Raw genomic sequence first — 18281 nt, forward strand, 5'->3', positions numbered from 1 at the left:
CATTGGATGGACTACTCCGGATTGGCTGTTTTCCTGAAGTTAATGAGTTTGGCACTCAGTGAATCTACACATTCCTCTGGGTGACAATTCTATGGTATTTAAAGAAATAAGTGACTAAATAAATAATTGACTAAAACAATCAATCCACCACTGAGATTTTTGATTTAAACTAATTTGACTGCTTTCCACTGGAAGACCTTTCCGACCACCCACTGGGTATTTTCCAAAACCCCAATATAAATATTTGTATAGCACCCAGGTCTCCAGAAAGAAGCCCTTAAGGAAGTAACTTCATTTGAACTTCACCTGCACCCTCCTTGGGTCCACTTGGGCTCGCCTGGCACTTGCAGTTCCAACAAGTGAGCTGGGCATGCTCAGTGGGCAAGGTCGGTTTTGGGGGGTGCAACTGGGAAGCCTGCTGCCTGGCTGCGGGGGCTCATCGCCTCCCCCCACCTGTACGAGGCTGGGCCTTTGCTCAGCATCCCAAGCCCTGGCGCTTGGCCTTGGTCTTCCCGCGGGTTCCCGCGCTGACATTCAAGCCGGGGAGGGGGTGAGGGGGCCAGGAGGCCGGGCTCGCCTCCAGAGCACGCTGGGGAGCCCGGGGCCAGGGCTTTGGGCTCTGACGGCGGGGTCCCAGGGGTCCGCCCGCCTCCAAGACGCCTATCTAGACCCAGGGAAACATGTCGGCCGAATAGGGAAGCCAGACTCAGGGCTGGGAAGCGAGAAAGCAGGTAAGCCCGGCCCGCGGCGCAGAGTTGGGCGAGTGTCTCCCTTCTCCCGGGCCCGTGGCGAGGGCGGCTCACGAGGGGGAGGGCCGAGGAAATCCGACACCCCCACCTTTTCCTCCAGGCCCAGCCGGGCCGAGGCTTCCCCGCCTGGCAAGGCTGGGCGGGCGGGGGAGGGGGGGAGCCGGGAGCGCCCCAGGCTGCCCGCGCGGCCCGGGGCGCGGGCCTTCGCCTCCCCCGCGGCGCCGCCCCACCCGGAGGGGCTCGCGGCCCCGCGTCCGGGTCTAGTCGCGTCCCTGGGGCGGGGGAGACTCGCCCGGCCCCCGCCCGCGGTTGGCGGCGCCCAGGCGCCCCCGATCTCCCGCGCCCCGGCTCCCGCCTCCACTTCCGCGTTTCCCCGCCGGGCCGGAGGGGCCTGGGCCCGCGGCGGGCGGGAGGCGGCGGCCGCGCCGCCGGGAGGCCCGGGGAGGGAGGAGCGGCGGGATCGGGAGGAGGAAGTCGCCGGGAGGCGGGGGCGCGGCGGCGCGGGCGCGTCAGGTTACACCCGCCCGGCCGGCCCCGGAGTGACATCCGCGCGCCCCGCCGCCAGCTCCGCGGCCGAGGCTCTGATTCTGGGGAGGCAGAGACTCCGCCTCGGCTGCAGGAACTGGGTGCTCCGGCTCTCTCCTCGCGCGAGAGGACCAGCTCAGGTGTGTGCTCCCTGGGGGACCCGCGTCCCCAGCCCCCCGCGATTGTAGCCGGGAGTGGCCCCTGGCCGACGCCGGAGAGTCCTCTGGGACTGCGGTGTTGGACGAGAGGTGGCGGGAATCTGGGGAAAGATTTAGAATTTGCCCCCAACAACTGCAACTAGACTCATTCTTGTCCAGGGCTTACCATTTAACATTTTGGGGTGCGGGAGGGGGTAACGCGGTTGGCCCCTTAGTTAAGTGGCAGGACTTTTGGGGCGAGGGTTGGTATCCAGTTGAAAGTTTGCTGCAAAGTTTTGGCTGGTGAATGTCGCTCCGCTGAGGATTAGTTGCTTCTTCTGAAGCGAGGGAGAGAAAGATTCTAGAAGGGGGCTGGGGCATCTTTGAGATGCTGGAGTGTGACAGTTCTAGGAGGAAATGGAAGGAGAACTTAAAGCAGCCTTCGTTCCCCATGTAGTAACTTCGGTGAGCAAAAATAGATTTGCAAGAAGTGCTTTGGCAGGAAGGTAGAGCCTGCTGAATGAAGTGCTGCTCTTAGCAGTTGGTTTCTAGACTGCCTGCCCTCTTTTCTAAGGAACATTCACTCCCAGATCAACCTTCCTCAGGAGTTCCAAAGTGATTTACAAACACAGATTCTCACAAAGGCTTAGTGACACTGGGCCAAGCCAAATTACACAATCTATTATAAACGGGGGAGAGGGGCTGCTATAGAGATTGCTGACAGCTAATTTAGTCAACTTACACTTGTATAAACAAGTAAGGGAAGGAAGGGCTGATTAGTTACACTGAGCCTTTATTGCTTAATACAAAGGTGTTAGAATTTTTGTATGTTTCACCTCTAAGATCTGAAGTTTCTTTTTGGAGTGTGGAGGGTAATGGTAGGTGCCACACTGGGGCCAGGTACTTCCTCCTAAGTTTAGTCTCTGAGTCCTTAAGTTCTCGCTGGCCATCTCTGAAAGCTGGACGCCCAGGGAGCCTTGTGATGTGGATGTGTGTCCCCTTTCCACCATGGGGGTCTTAAGTCAAGTTACATCACTCCCTTGATTTTTCCAAATCACCTATTTAGGTAATGCAGCAATGCCTTAGTGAGTAATGGATAAACTGTGGAGCTTTGGATTTGAGAACCAACATTGTTGGAGTTGTCCATTCAGATATCTCATAGTCACTTTATAAAAATTTCTGAGCATCACTCAAACTCTGCTACCCTTTCCTTCTTTCTGATTTGTTAGAAATGCAATGACATGATTTAGTAAATGACAGGAGGACCATAGTGTTAGCACTTGACTGTGGGTTTTAAACCTCCCCAGTTTAGTTTTTGTAACTACATGATCTCCTTATAAATATTTAAACTACTTGACTATCATTGTACAGAAGTCATTTTGAAAAGTGATTATAACTGTAATTATCCTGTTTGGTTTTCTGTTTTTACTCTTTCATTTCTAGAATCTAAGTCCTGTTGAGAGGGCTTGGTTTGCTTCATACACTTTTGTATTTCTAATGCCTCGAGTGGTTACTAGCTTGTAATAAGCACCCAGTAATGTTTTCATAATGAATGACTGAACTGCAGGACAAACTCTAGCTTGTAATAAGCGCTCAATAAATGTTTTCGTAGTGAGTGACTAAACTGTGGGACAAGCTCTAGCTTACTATAGTGGGGGAAGAAAACCAAAGACTTTGGCCTTAGGCAGCCTAATTAAACTCACTGAGGCTCAATTGTCTCATTGGCAAAATGTGGATAATCATATGCTATAACATGTGAAATCACTAGTCATGTACCTTTTAGGTAGTAAACTTCAAAGTGTTTGCTTCCTTTTTTATTTTTCTTTTCATATTAAAAGAGATTTGGGCAAAGTATATAGTTAATTATATAATTTAGCTGCTGCATGTTGGATATAAATTATCTACTTTTTTTTTCATTGAAAATGGTGTGTGTAATGGAAGGACTAAGGGAGGTAAATTAATGGCCATTATAATTATTAGAGAAGGGAAACAATTTCCTGATTGTTATCTAGTTCTTATTTTTTGATTTGATGATGTTTCTGCTTAGGTTTTCCTATATTTGATTCTTTCTGCTTGTGTATACCTGGATTGACACCTATGTTGTCCCAAGTGAAGAAACAACACTTAAAAAGAGCATTAGAATCAAATAAATGTAAACTGAAGTTTTATATAGTTTTATGCAGCATTAGTAGTAACAAGTACCTAGGTAAAGAACAAATATAGGTATCATTTTTGAGGTGAAAGATAGCTTAGCAGGGTAAAAACAGAATGTAGAATTAGAGATCAACATAAACCTTGCATAATTACATGCAAGTGGTAGGATATTGGCTCTAACCATTGTGGATGTGGGAAGTAAATGTTTTAACATGGGCTTAAGTAGTTGGAAGACAATTTTGTGGTGAAGAGAATGTCACTTTTAGGAAGAGAGAGACGCAAAGTTTCCTCATGATTACAGCAAAAGAAGATGGTTGTTTCAAGAATGTTTGCAATTTTGTACTTAAATGTATTACAAAGCCAGCATTATCAAATACTTTCAAAAATGAACTTTCTATGAAATGTATGTTAGAAACCTACTGTAAAATTATGTACATTAAATAATACTTTCCACTGTGTTGCTGAAGTTTGAAAACCCAGGATTGGAGTGAAAAATTATTACCTTTCATTCTTGCCTCTTTTAGCAGGCAATTGGCCTGTTAATCTGGCCAATATGTACAATGGGATACGTTTTTCATCTGACGTTTCAGGGGAAAATTACTAGTCATGAGGTTCTGGATCCCTACAACTAGCTAATTTCAGGATTGTTATTTTGGGAGACAAGGAAGGACTGACTAGAACCTGAGAAGGTATTATCAAAGTGGTTTTAAATGCACATTATCAAATAATGAAATTCATCAGAGTAAATTTCAAGATCTGATTGACTTTAATAAACAATTCAAGAATCAGTATCCTATCTAGTTAGTAGAAGGGTGCTCTGAGGATTTGTACAAAATGGAAGGTTTTTAAAGTCAAAAAGTGGGGGGATGGGGATAATAGGTTATTTATCAAGAGAAAAAAGTTGTTTTAGGCTGGTCCACTCAATTACAGGCGGGGGGGATCTTATGTAGATTTCCTCACTGTGTGGATCAAGAAATTCCAGAATGGGCCTCCCCGGTGGTGCAGCGGTTGAGCGCTGGGTTGCAAAGCTGCCCGCAGCCTCTGCAGCGCTGGTTTGATCTGGGTGAGGGTCCCACATGGCGCGCAGACCTCTCCTACCGCCCGCTGCTCCCCTCAGCAGTGTACTTGGTCACTCTGCCTGTTCTACTCTCCGCTCTGGCTCTGGTGAATTCTCTCACCCTCCCGTACTTCTGACTGTACCCAGTGCTTGTATAAATAAAAAAATAAGTCTTTAAAAAAAAATTAAAAGAATCACTATTAAAAAAAAAAGAAATTCCAGATTGATTGGTTTAAAGCAGTAAGTCTTGGTGGGATTTGGCATAAATGACTTGGGCCTGTGGTTTCTTTTTTAAAAACAACATCAAAATACATAATTCCTTTACACCTTTGAGATAAAAAGAAAACTTGGAAGTTGTATGAAAAAGAAGAAAACAACTAATTGAAGGCATGTATATTGTCTTGCTTTAGAATTGTTGAGGGTGGGGGCCTCCCTGGTGGCGCAAGGGGTTGAGAGGCAACCTGTGAAGCTGTTTGTAGCCTCTGCAGCATGAGTTCAATCCCCAGCCGGCCAGAGAGCAACCCACATGGCGCAGCAGACCTCTCCTGACTCTCCTGCTGCTCCCTTAAGCAGTGTTCTTCGGTCAATCTCCTTGTTCTGTTTCCTACTGTCTCTGGTGAATCCTTTCACACCCCACACCTTTGGCCTGTACCCCAGCTCTTGTATACATAAATAAATATTTTTTTTAAAAAAAAGAATTGTTGAGGTGGGGGAAAGGTGTTTAGGAGCGAAACTAGGATCAAGGTGGTAACAAGCCAGCAAATCTATAGCACCTTCAGAGTAGACTTCTTCCTATAGTACCTGACCAGGTTTTCATTTTGTTAGTCTACAGACTGAGGGGCACCTTGGGACCCTAAACATATATGTTCTAAATGGGTTCTGCCCTCTGCCACATAAAGACAAAGCAAATTGTTAGTGTGAAACAACTTTAATAGAACAGTGTGCATGAAGAGAAAAGAGAAGAATATAGTCTTCCAATGTAACACTCAGTTACCCATCCCCTCATGGTTAAATGCCTAGCTAAAAAGGGTTGGCACAAAGTGGGACTACTGAAACCCAAAAGCTTGCCACAAGTCTAAGGCACCTTCTGGCAGGGAACCAGGAAAGGGCAGAAGGGATCAGGTGAGTCTGGGATGCAAGGAGCATAATTGAAGTGCAAATCAAGGTAAAAGCTGCCATTATCAACCTCCCATGGCTCCACCCATGTCTCTTCCAAGTGACTTTACTTACATACGTGTCTTTGCTATGCATATCTTCTCTGTCCCCCAAGTCTCTCGTGCAAGTCCAAAGCTGAGAAGCCTGCTTCTTCACATGTCCCTCTGCTCCATGAGTGCCTCCTCCAAGTCTCTTGAAGCTTCTCTGCCAGTTTTTCTCTCACTGCTCCATTCTTCAGGGAATAGGAAACCTCCCCTTTTTATGGAAATTACACTCTGTAACAATCCTGGGAACATTTAAAAATAAGGAAGTACAAGGAAGGTATGGTTTGAATACCTGAGGATGTTTGGATAATGATTGTGGTCTGAGTTAGACCAGAACTTTTATTTAAGTGTCTTGACATGAATGTGACCATGTTTCTTTGCATATTCCCCTTGTTCTTCAGGGTTTTCATCTTTTGCTGGAGGTTCTTAATGTTAAAAATTTCCTCTAGATCCATATATGTTCTCTCCCATTTTTTCAATTGAAAATTCAGGATTAGTTCTTTCAAAGTTAGATTTCTGGTTCATGTAACAGACAAAACATAGTTTCTGATTTTAATTAAATCAAGATTTGATTCTATTAGTTTACTAAAATTAATGGGGAAAATAATTAGTTAATGGAAATATTTTTCTCCTAACTAAATATCATGACATGTATTACAAAACTTGAAAACGTTATTTGGGAACACCGTTTAATTACTCAGACAAAATGGAGTTATTGCTAATGAACTTTACTTTGTAATAGCAAGATTTTGGAAATGTGGGTCATTTTCAAACAATGACTATTTAACTTAGAATTTTCAAGTCTCACGGTTTTTTTTTTTTTTCCCTTTTTTTCTTTTTAAAGATTTATTTATTTATTTATACAAGCACCGGCTACAGTCAGAGGTGTGGGAGGGTGAGAGAATTCACCAGAGCCAGAGCAGGGAACGAAACAGGCAGACAGACGAAATACACTGCTGAGGGGAGCAGCGGGCATGGAAGGAAAGGTCTGCGCGCCTTGTGGGACCCTCGCCTGGCGGCCGGGGATTGAACCAGCAATGCATAGGCTGCTGGCAGCTTCGCAACCCAGCGCTCAACCGCTGTGCCACCAGGGAGGCCCAAGTCTCACGTTTTTAAAGTAATATTATGTCTAGTAGAATCTCGTATTTGACTACCCACCAATCTCCTTTAAAAGGTTTTAAGATAGAGTGAAATGCAAACCCTACTGACCATAACAGAGGATGTTTTGTAAAATTAGGTTTACTAGTAGCTGTTGTTGTCAAATGAGATTTGAGTATGACATGGTAACATATGCTTATAAAGCTTTGTTAATTACCTGATAGCCATTGGTGACCACTACGGCCAGTTGGTTATGCACAAGTGATACAAAAATATATCCAAGATAATATTTTAAGAAAATTTTGGTTAAGATTTATGTCATTATTTCAATACGACACAGTAAACTTTTATTTATTTTATTTTATTTTTTTATGTGTAATACAATTATTGGGTTATTTATTTTATTTTTATTTATTTATTTTTTTAAACAATATTTGCTCCCTCCCACACCCTCAGATTGAGTCCCCATAGAATTTCCTCCCCCAAGGCACCCAAACACCATCACCACAGTCCTCTGTGCTCCTCCCTCCCTCCCTCCCTCCCTCTAGTCCCTTTCCCCGCCTCCTCCCCTGCAGGTTGTCTCTGATTTATAATTGTCTGTTTTTGCTTTGTTGTGTTTTGTACTGTTATTATTTTTTTACACTGATGTCTTATTTGGTTCCCCTATATTCCTGTTATAAGTGAAACCATCCCATATTTTTCTTTTTTTCTTCTGGCTTATTTCACTGAGCATAATTCCTTCTAGCTCCATCCACGTTGCTGTGAATGGCATGGGTTTATCTTTTTTGATTGCTGAATAATATTCCATTGTGTATATATGCCACGTCTTCTTGATCCAGTCATCTATTTTTGGGCATTTGGGTTGTTTCCAGGTTTTGCCTATTGTAAATAGTACTGCTATAAACATTGGGGTACAGGTGTTCATTTGAATCAATGTTTTTGCATCCTTTGGGTTGATCCCTAGTAGTGGAATTGCTGGGTCATATGGTAGCTTCATTTTTAGTAGACTGAGGAACCTCCAGACAGCTTTCCATTGTGGTTGGACCAGTTTGAACTCCCACCAGCAATGTAGGAGAGTTCCTTTTTCACCACATCCTCGCCAACATTTTTTGTTGCCTTTTTTTTTGATATGTGCCATTCTTACTGGTGTAAGGTGGAATCTCAGTGTGGCTTTGATTTGCATTTCCCTGATTATAAGGGATGTTGAACATTTTTTCATATCCTGTTGGCCGTTAGCTTTTCCTCTTTGGAGAAATGTCTTTTAAGTTCTGCCCACTTCTTGACTGGATTGTTTATTTTGTTTTTGTTGAGCCATGCGAGTTCTTTTTAAATCTTTTGTGATCAGTCCATTATCAGTTGAATGGAGTGCAAAGATTTTTTCCCAATCAGTGGGGAAGACACAGTAAACTTTCAGATGTATTTGAAAAGTTGGTCAAAATAGTCTGGCTATCAGTACTAGGCTCTCAAAAGTCAAGTTTATTTCAACTGAATAAAGAAAGCACGCTTTCTTTCATTGCAATAATTACATTGTTCACAGTGTCTGCTCCACCCTTTCCTGGGTCATTCTGCCTTGTTGGGTTAAATTCCAATATTTGCCTTGGAATTTTGCCCTAATCTTCCCTGTGATCCAGGCGAATGGGACTTCTTGAAATTCCCTAAATCTGTCTTATTCCTACTGCTACCCTTGTGCTAGTGCTCTTCCTTCTACTTCACCTTTTGAAATCCTGTGACTCCTTGAATCCTTGAAGGTCTTGACCATAGACTATCAATTTAATGAAGCTATCCCTCGCTATCTTAATCAGAAGTGTTGTTGTACATTTCCTAAACCCTTTAGCTACTCATTTTATGCTACTCATCTGTCTCTCACTTCTGTGTATGGTAATTATTTGAAAACATGCACTATTTCCTTTTCTGCAGAAGAGCATACAGAACAAATACTGAGTCTTACACAATAATATAGACCTCATATACCAAACTCAAGTGACTCGCTTGTGGGTGACACCTAAATATTTGTTAAATGAGTGACTGCTCATCCCTTAATTACTCAAGAAATAGGTGGTAGAAAGAGTGGATATGATTGGGCAGCAGATAACACATAGATATATTTCATATAATCAGTTAAGCTGCATATTTTAAACTTTGTCTTTTTCAGGATGCCCCCTATTCATTTGGTAGTTTTTATATCTAAAGGGAAGAAGGGAAATAACTGCGGGTGAACTGAAGTCATGAAAGCAATCCCTGAAGAACATTAGTGGAGGGCTCTATGAATGAGAAAGTCGTTTAATATTCACTGAGGCTTCCACCATCGTTGTCAGGGTTCTTAGGGTTGGCTCCTTTTTCTTCACTAATTTCACCTTTCTTCACCATCTGCCCAAATAATTGAAATTCCCAAGAAAGAATCCAGAAATTAACTCATAACAAGATGATTGATAAAACAGGGCGTCACTTTCTCAAAAAACTCTGGATTCTAAGGGGACAAAACCTTGGGGACCATTTATATAGGCTAGGCAAAAGGAGCCTTTGGGGAGCAGTGTTTAGTTCTGAGCATCCCTGAAGTCACACTGTAGCCACAAGTGTCACTTTGGTCAATTTCTGCACCTTCCCATTTCTTCCCCTGTTAAATTAGGTGGCTGGAATTAATGAGTTTACTCTTGTCTTTCGTAAGAGGAAGCCAGTCTTGGCTGGTGGGTTCTGTTCATCCCTGGATCCTGGTGTAATTTTTCCACATGTTTCTCTAAGTCCAGGGTTTCCTTTCACTTTGCTTTTCCAGATGTAGCCATTCATATCTGGAGGATGCTGCATTCTTGATCTTCCTCTTGGTTTATATGCATAGATCAGTCATAAAAAGTTTATTTTTACTTGTTTCTTTCATTATTATTTATTAGTTTGCTATTATTTGCTGGTATTAACTCCCTTCTCCCACCGCAGCGCAACATTAAGTAGCTAGGATTTTTATCTATAACACTATAGACTCAAAAGAATTTTAAAATAGGTAAGGGTTAGCGATCGAACCCAAGTTTGTCTTTTTGTCATTATGCCAAGAATCACTATTTTTTTAGGCACCGTGTAAACACTTTGCACACATTATTTTGAAATGTCAACAGTGAACCCTGTTATTATCATTGAGGAAACAGAGGCCCAGAGGACTTAAGTGACTCACTTAAAGCCACATACTTATGTATTTATTTTTAAGAAATTTATTTTATTTATGCATATAGAGCTGGGGTGTAGGCAAGAGGTGTGGGGTGGGGTGGGGGTGCTAAGTGGTGGTGAGAGCATTCACTAGAGACAGTGGGGAGCAGAACAGGCAGATCTACTGAAATACACTGCTGAAGGGAGAGCAGTGGGCGAGACAGGAGAGGTCTACTGTGCCATGTGGGTAGCTCCCTGGCTGGGGATCAAACTTGTACTTCAGTGGCTGCTGATAGCTTAACAGTGCTGAGGCTTAACCCTTTGTGCCACCACAGAGGCCCTACATAGTTGTTTTTTGGTATGTCTCATGTCTTGAAATGAGACTCAAGAGAAAATACTGTTTGTATTTTTGTAATGTATTTCTTGTTTTTTGCTACTTTAGATTTTACAACTCAAATCCATTTGAGCTTTGCCATATTTTGTCTTTTAACACTTCAACTTCCTAATACTTTATCCTGTAGTTTAAAGAGTTTACACCAAAGAAGCTGAAGTTTTTTAAACATGGAATGTAAAGTATGTCTATTTAAAGCAATATTCCTGGGCCTCCCCGGTGGCGCAGCGGTTGAGCGCTGGGTTGCGAAGCTGCCCGCGGCCTCTGCGGCGCCGGTTCGATCCCCGGCTGCTCCCCGGCCACCGGCGGAGAATCCCACATGGCGCGCAGACCTCTCCTGCCGCCCGCTGCTCCCCTCAGCAGTGTACTTCGGTCCTTCTGCCTGCTCTGCTCCCCGCTCTGGCTCTGGTGAATTCTCTCACCCTCCCGCGCTTCTGACTGTACCCAGTGCATGTATAAACAAAACAAACAAACAAAATAAATAAATAAATAAACATGCCTCTATTAAAAAAAAAAAAAAAAAAAAAAAAAAGCAATATTCCTTTTGGTTTGACTTTTTTTTTTTTAAAGATTTATTTATTTATACAAGCACTGGGGTACAGGCCAGAGGTGCAGGAGGGTGAGAGAATCCACCAGAAACAAAGCCAGGGAGCAGAGCAGGCAGAAGGACTGAAATACACTGCTGAGGGGAGCAGTGGGCGGCAGGAGAGGTCTGTTGCGCCATGTGGGAATCTCCCTAGGCTGGGCGGGAATTGAACCAGTGCCAAGGAGGCTGTGGACAGCTTCACATTTGTGCTCAACCTGCTGGGCCACTGGGGAGGCCCTGATTTAACTTTTCCGAACCTATACTATTGTTGAATTCCTCTTTAGTCTTAATGGGCATGGAAACAGATTGTAACATGGTAGCAATCTTGATTTTTCCACTCTTATTGGACTAATGAATATACTATCCTGCAAATTAGAGGTACATACAAGTTTTATGTTCTCCAGCTTTCACCATGAATTCTTTTACCTGTTTTTGGATAGAACCTTTTCCCATTTCTTACCAAAGTTTTCCTAACCCTTGACATTATTATTATTTTTTTAAGATTTATTTATTTATGCAAGAACCTGGGTACAGGCCAGAGGTGCGGGGGGTGAGAGGATTCACCAGAGACAGAGCAGGGAACAGAACAGACAGACTGACTGAAATACACTGCTGAGAGGAGCAGCAGGCGAGACAGGAGAGGTCTGCTGCGCCATGTGGATAGCTCCCCGGCCAGCCGGGATCAAACCGGCATTGCAGAGGCTGTGGACAGCTTCACAGTGCTGTGCTCAACCGCCTGCACCACTAGGGAGGTCCTCGACATTTTTAAGCCATTTTGCCCACCTGTGCATTTTTTAATCAGAAGAGGATAGTGATTAGAGCAGGCTAAAATGTTATAAAGAAAGAACTGAAGATAAATAAAACACAAATGCAACTTAAGTTTATTTCTTTATCATTTCATAGCTTTCATAGGTAGATGGTTTTTGTCCATTTATTTTGCAACTCTGCCATTCTTGAAGGTTTTGTTTTCAACTATATCCAGGTAGTGGAAGGTGAAAGAGAAGAAATCTGCTTTCTAAATGCTTAGTCTTGAAATGATTATATCAGTTTCACTCACATATCACTGTCCAGAAATCAGGTGTACAGCAACTTATTAGCAAAGGGAGATTGGCAAATGCAGTCTAGCTGAGAGCCCAGAAAAATGAGATTAGGGATTTATAGTCAAGAGTTAGCTAGCCCCTTCATACCCTTATTACATCTTCTTATATTGAGAAAATAGATATCTTGTCAACTCTTACTATTGCTCTTCATGTCTTCATAGTATCTGAATTTGTGAACACCATCACTAACTGCCAACTTAGAAGTAGAGTTATCAAAATTCTGTAGTACTCTGGGGATGGGTCTCCACCATCCCATCATATATCTTACTCAATAAAATTTCTCCACGTACACCTGCATTTAAAATATTTACATAAATGCTCCACATTCTCCCAATACAAAAGCAAATAAGACCATAAACCAAAACTATTCCTTCACCCAGCACACCCCTCTAGCTATGCTTATTTCCTCCTTTCAAGCTGTGCTCCTGAAAAAAAAAATATATATATTTTTAAAGATTTATCGAATCGAACTTGTATTGCAGAGGCTGTGGATAGCTTCACAGTGCTGTGCTTAACAGTTTGCGCCACCAGGGAGGCCCTGAAAATATATTTAATATGTTGATTTTTTAGTTCATCTTTTTGGAAATTTGTCTTCTATCTTAGATGAATCTGTTATGATTTTTTTGTCCTCCTGATGGCAAATCAGTGAGATCTAATTTCTTAAAATTTCTGTGGTTCTGCTCATTGGCTTTGTGAAGCGGAACTTTCCGTAGACTGCTAACACCTTGTTCTTCTGGATTATTCCTTATGGATCTCTTCGAAGTTTCTCTTCTTGGAGTTCCCAGGATTTGTCCTTAGTGCACTATCTCCTGATTGCAAATGTTCTCTGTGCCACCAGGTTACACTGCAGTTCTGACTTCAGTGATTTCCACACTGGTATCCCAAACCATTTCTCCCCCCTCAGTTCAATTGATCCACAGTCAAGACGTTTTTCTCCCCTGTCTTCCAGTGCTGTTTCTCCTCTCTTGGGCAGGAACACTACGATTCTTTCTCCTACACACATTTGCTAGGTTTGTCAATCACTTAATATGTGCAAGGCATTTTTCTACCAATTTAAAATTATATTGTTGTACAGATAGATATAGTCTTACTCTCATAGCATTTTAGGAGAATGGGGGAAAGAAACATCACTCATTAAATAAAGAAGAAACAGATGAGATGGTGAGAACTGCGTGGTTATTTTGGATTTGGATGGTTTGGGAAGGCCTCTCCGTGGAGTTGACATTTGAGCTGAATCCCCAGAGACCAAAAGGAACTAGTTGTACAAAGATGAGGAGCAGAGGATTCCAGGCAGAGGAGACAGCTGATGCAAAACCCTAATTGTATTCCTGATGAGTTTGATAAAGAAGGCAAACAAACCTGAAATTCAGGGAAGGAGAGGAGTTTCAGGGAATTAGTTTCCTGTGACTGGCGTTATAAATGACCACCCAGTTGGTGGCTGAAAGAATAGGAATTTTTCTCTTCTAGTTCAGGAGGCCAGAAGTCCCAAATAAGGATCACTGGGGTGAATTCAAGCTCTTGGCACTTTGTGCTGCTCTTTGAGGCTCTAGCAGAGAGAATCTGCCCTTGCTTCTTCCAGCTGCTGGGGATTTTAGAATTTATTACTTTGTCACAGCATCTCGCCATATTCTGCATCTGTGGTCACACTGCCTTTTCTTCCGTGTGTGTCTAGTCTCCCTCCGTCTCTCTCTTATGATATAGATGAAGCATTTATGGCTCACCCTGATAATTCAGGATAATCTCACCATTTTAAGATCTTTAATCACAGTTAGGGTCTTTTCTTGGGGGAGGGTCATTTAAGATAACACAGGTTCTAGAGATTAGGAGTAGATATGCTTTGGGTGCCAGTTTTCAGCCTACCACAGCCCATGAGAAACTTTACAAAGTCAGCAAGGGCCATATCCCCAGGGCTTTAAAAGTGAGAATAAGTCATGTGCTCACACATGCCATTGAAGGATTATGTGCAGGAAAATGAAATGATGTGATTTTACTATAAAATATGTCTATAATTTACAGAAGTGTCATTTTTCTTCAAAATAGCTCTCCAAGAAAAAAGTTAAAATTAATTTTTCCTCATCAAGTGAGTATTCCTTAAATCTTAAGAAATTAGATTATATTTGATAGAGTTGAGCTTTGGGGGGGCCAAAAATTATTGTAATATGTAAGATTTTTTTAGATTCTCCATACCCCCCTAACCAATTTTTCCCCTCTCTGTGGGAGTTACTGCTCCCTTTGTGAATACATACTGTTGAAGAGTGCTTTGATGCTAAAAGTAGACTGGGTTGTGGCAGGTGCAGAAGGGAAGTTTAGAAGTAAGACTTGAGTTAAAAGTCTATTTTAGTTGCCCAACTGAGAAATTACAGTTGTATGGACAAAGCTTTTGTTAAAGATGAAAAGAAATAGATTTAGGATATTTTTGAGATAGAGTTGACTGTAGGGAAGGAGAGGAAATTTCCCTCTATCCTCTGTTTTTTGTGGTGTAAGAGAAGCAAATTAACATCACACACATTATCAGGAGAAAAAAAATTTACATGTGTGGGAAGCCAAATAGATGTGCCAAATAGACAAGAGGGGACGAGGGAGAAAATATATTATGAGCTAAGGACTGGGATTGCGGCATGACAAAGAGAAGGGGATTCTCAATGAGCAGGTACTGTAATGAGATGTTCTTTCAGTCATATAAATAGATTATTAAGATAGAAAGTTTGTTTCTGGGAATAGCCCTAATTTTGAGTAAGACTTAGACTTTGCTCTACATAATAAGTGGAGTAATAAAAGTTTCTCATGAGCCTTCAGAGACTTAATTGATTTCAGTTTGAAATGATCCACATGCCAAGATGGTACATCTAAGGCCGTCCTGTTCTGAGTATTTAGCATGGTCCTACTCTGAGTGTCTTAAGGAGATCTGTTCTGAGCATCAACTGAACTTGCTGGTAGATCAGTTATCTAGAGATAAGAAAATAGGAGTTAAGGCAAAAGCTAACATTTTTCACTTGAGCAACTGGGCCATAAACTGAGAAGGTGAGAATTGAGAGAAAGGTAGGCTTGATGGAAGATGTACAGTTTTGCTTTGCTGTGTTAAATTTGAGGTGCTTATTAGGTATCTGACTTACGGCAATATCAGACAACTGGATACATGGAGTTGGGAGATTCTGGGATGCATTTTGCCCGAAAATACAGAATCAGGAGTTATTTGTATGTAGCTTGTATTTGATACTGTAGGGAATTACTACAGAGGGTATATAGAGAAGGGTCATTGGAGCACTGTATCATACTGGAGAGGAGGAGTTGCCACTGGAATAGAAGAAAGCCAGGAGAGTGTGGTATCACTGGAGAGTTTAAAATGTTTTGTAGGGAGATGATTCTAGTGTGTTAATTATAGAGATTGCATTTGGTGTAATGAGGTCATTTGTGACTTTGACAGTGTGACATTTAGTTTTAAGTCAAGAGGTCAGGCCACAAGCTTATTGGATTGAGTTGTGGAAGCAGAGAAAGTGCTTACAGACAACCCTTTCAAGACATTTTTGTTGTGAAGAGAAACAGAATGGGGGAATTTCTTGTAAAGATAATATATTAGTCAAGGGAGGGCTTGTTATAACTGGAGAGTATTAAGTAGGAGAGTTTAAGTGGAGAGGAAAATGATTAAGTAGAGAGGATATGATAGAATGATTAAGTACATGTGGAAAAACTGATAAATACAGGAGATAGTAGAACTGGGTAATTGTAGGAGAAATTCCCTGTAGAGCCAGGAAGGGAGGAGGTCTAAGGACATACCTGAAGATGTTGGTTTTTACTAGGAACAGGAACATTTGTACACATAGTAAATGGGAGACTGCAGAGAGCATGGGTTGACTGCTCCTAGCGTGGGTGATGGGAAGATGGAATTCTTACCTGATTGCTTTAACTTTCCAAACATTGTGTGATAATGATGGGTAGAGAGAAGTGTAACTGGTTAGGGGAAAGAGTTTGCAACATCCTGGGGAAATGTAATAGGATTGCCCATTGGAAATTTGAAACTTGTGAATTTAAATTGAGGCCAGTAGTGCTTGTGCTGTTTTTCTCTGGGTAGTTTCTTTGTCTTTTAAAGTAGCTGTGTGCAGTAGGCAGATATTTGGGCTTAGCCAATTTGAAGATTTCCCTTAAGTAAGAAGCAGGAAGACAGGAACAAGGGAGTTAAAGATGGTGGCAAAGTAGAGATTAGATTACAGTGAGGGCCCTTGACACCAAGGAAGTGAAGTGTCACTTTCTGACACCAAAAAGGGAAGTGAGGGTGTAGCTGAGAGAGGACAAAATTATAGGGTCGATAGATTGGAAAGCCCAATAATGCCAAGAAGATGTTGTAATGGACGTGTCATTGAGTGGGTAAGTGGAATTAAAAAAAGATGGTGTTCACAGTGAGGGTGCTGGAATCTGAAGTCTGAGAGTTGGTACTGGGAACTCTGATGCCAAAACCAGAGCTGGTAACAATTAGAGTGGTTGACTGAGGTAGGGTCAAAAGAAAGGCTCACCAGATGTGACGTGACTGAGAACTGGAGCCTCTGTAGATGTAGAAGACAGCCAGAGTGAAGACATTGCAAGTTCAGAAAGGGACATAGCCAGGTACTCAGTTTGTCAGTGAATGAGAAACAGCAGTAAATGGGTAAATGACAACATGAAAGGATAATGGATGGTAAAGTCTAATGCATTTCAAAATAGGTAAGGATTCTGAATGAGGGGGGAGGAGAAATTATCAGATAAAGTGGAGAGAAAATCCATCTTCAGACTGGGAGATTTTTGGGACACGAGCAGAGGTGTTATGGAAAGTATTTAAAACTCATGGAGCCACAGATGCCACAGATGCAAACTTTCCCACTGGAATGAGGCCTGGAGGCTTTTTGTGAAGCTAGGCATTAACTCTTTAATCGCTTGATCATAGGAAGGTCCCAGGAAAGGGATTAGTTATCAACTATTTCAGAGATGTTTTGATATTTTAAAAATGGGTACAGTCATCCCTAGCTACACTGGCTGAACGTTCAACTTAAATTGAGAGTATAAACAATCTGACCTTGGGTGGATGCTGAGTAAACAGTATTATTGGATCTCTTTGAAATTTAGGTTAAAGTTTGCCTTCTCCATGATTTCAGGGTTCTGCTGGTAAAAGAAATATTCAGAGACGAAAACATTATGGAGTTAGCTGAAGATAATTTTGAGTTCCAGAAGGCACAATGGGGAGGGAGCCCTGGGAAAGTGAGGAAAGGGGGCAGTTTGAGCTTCAGTGATGATTGAGGTAGAGGATTGCAGGGCATGCTGGGTATGGTCCTGTTAGTGCCTTGAGGGTTCTTGGTTAGGGAGTGTGTAGCAGCTTCTATTGATGTGGTAGCTAGGGTGAGTGAAAGCCTCCTTAAGGAATCTGTTGCCCTATGACAGTTCTTTCATTTCTTGATGGCAAGGTGACCTATTGGAGTATAAGGGCCTCCTTGGGGACACCTCTCAAGTGACCAGGAACATGAGGTGCTCTGAAGAGCCTTTTTCTAGCTATGATGGTGTAACCCCTGGGGGAACGGCCTTCTCCTACTTGGCAGAAGCTAAGGGCTATTGCTTCTGGGGGCAGCCATTTTAGCAATCCTCCCTCTAACAAATATTTAGACTCTGTGTTCTCCATCCATTGTGACTGTCATGGCTTAGTATGGACCCAGGAGCTTGTGTCTGGATGTTTATGTCCTGCTCCTAGACTAATGTCCTTTTAGTTTATCTCCCAGGGAACAGGGAATTGTTGGGTAGTCCATTAAATTCAAATGTGATTCTGTGTAATCCTACTAGTAATATTATGAGAATTAACATAACATTTATAAACTGACTAATGCAGTCCTTGTAACACAGAATGTCTCCAACAAATATACTTAAAACTCAATAAATATACTCCAAGACCTTCACTGGCAATCTCTTGCCAACCTGGACACAGACCACTTCCTTTGAACAGCATGTAGGATCTCCAGAGGTTTATCCCTACTTGCCCACTTGGTCGCCTCACCTGCTCACTTGTTACTGCTGTGTACCATCCTCTGTTCTGGGCCTGTCATGCCCCTTTGGTCTAGAAAATGGTATTTATTCATCTGATCTTGCCTTTGCTCATGATTACCCTTAATCTGGTGAATCTTCAAGATTTAAGTTAAT

The 18281-nt window shown here is 42.4% G+C and overlaps 1 protein-coding gene across 2 annotated transcripts in view; it reads left to right on the top strand.

The window, feature by feature from the left end:
- Positions 1-408: 408 nt before the first annotated feature.
- The window catches only part of GPD2 (glycerol-3-phosphate dehydrogenase 2), a 138261-nt gene continuing 120388 nt past the window's right edge, over positions 409-18281 (top strand). The window contains exon 1 of one of the 2 annotated variants that reach the window (XM_037523355.2): positions 409-731. The gene's annotated coding sequence lies outside the window, so the exon portion shown is untranslated. Of the gene's footprint in view, positions 732-1288; positions 1415-18281 lie in introns of those variants that run through there. The other variant, XM_037523354.2, reaches the window with a different exon arrangement.

Source organism: Talpa occidentalis, unplaced genomic scaffold (genome assembly GCF_014898055.3).
Source record: "Talpa occidentalis isolate TD23 unplaced genomic scaffold, MPIMG_talOcc4v2.1 talOcc4.3, whole genome shotgun sequence".
NCBI lineage: Eukaryota > Metazoa > Chordata > Mammalia > Eulipotyphla > Talpidae > Talpa > Talpa occidentalis.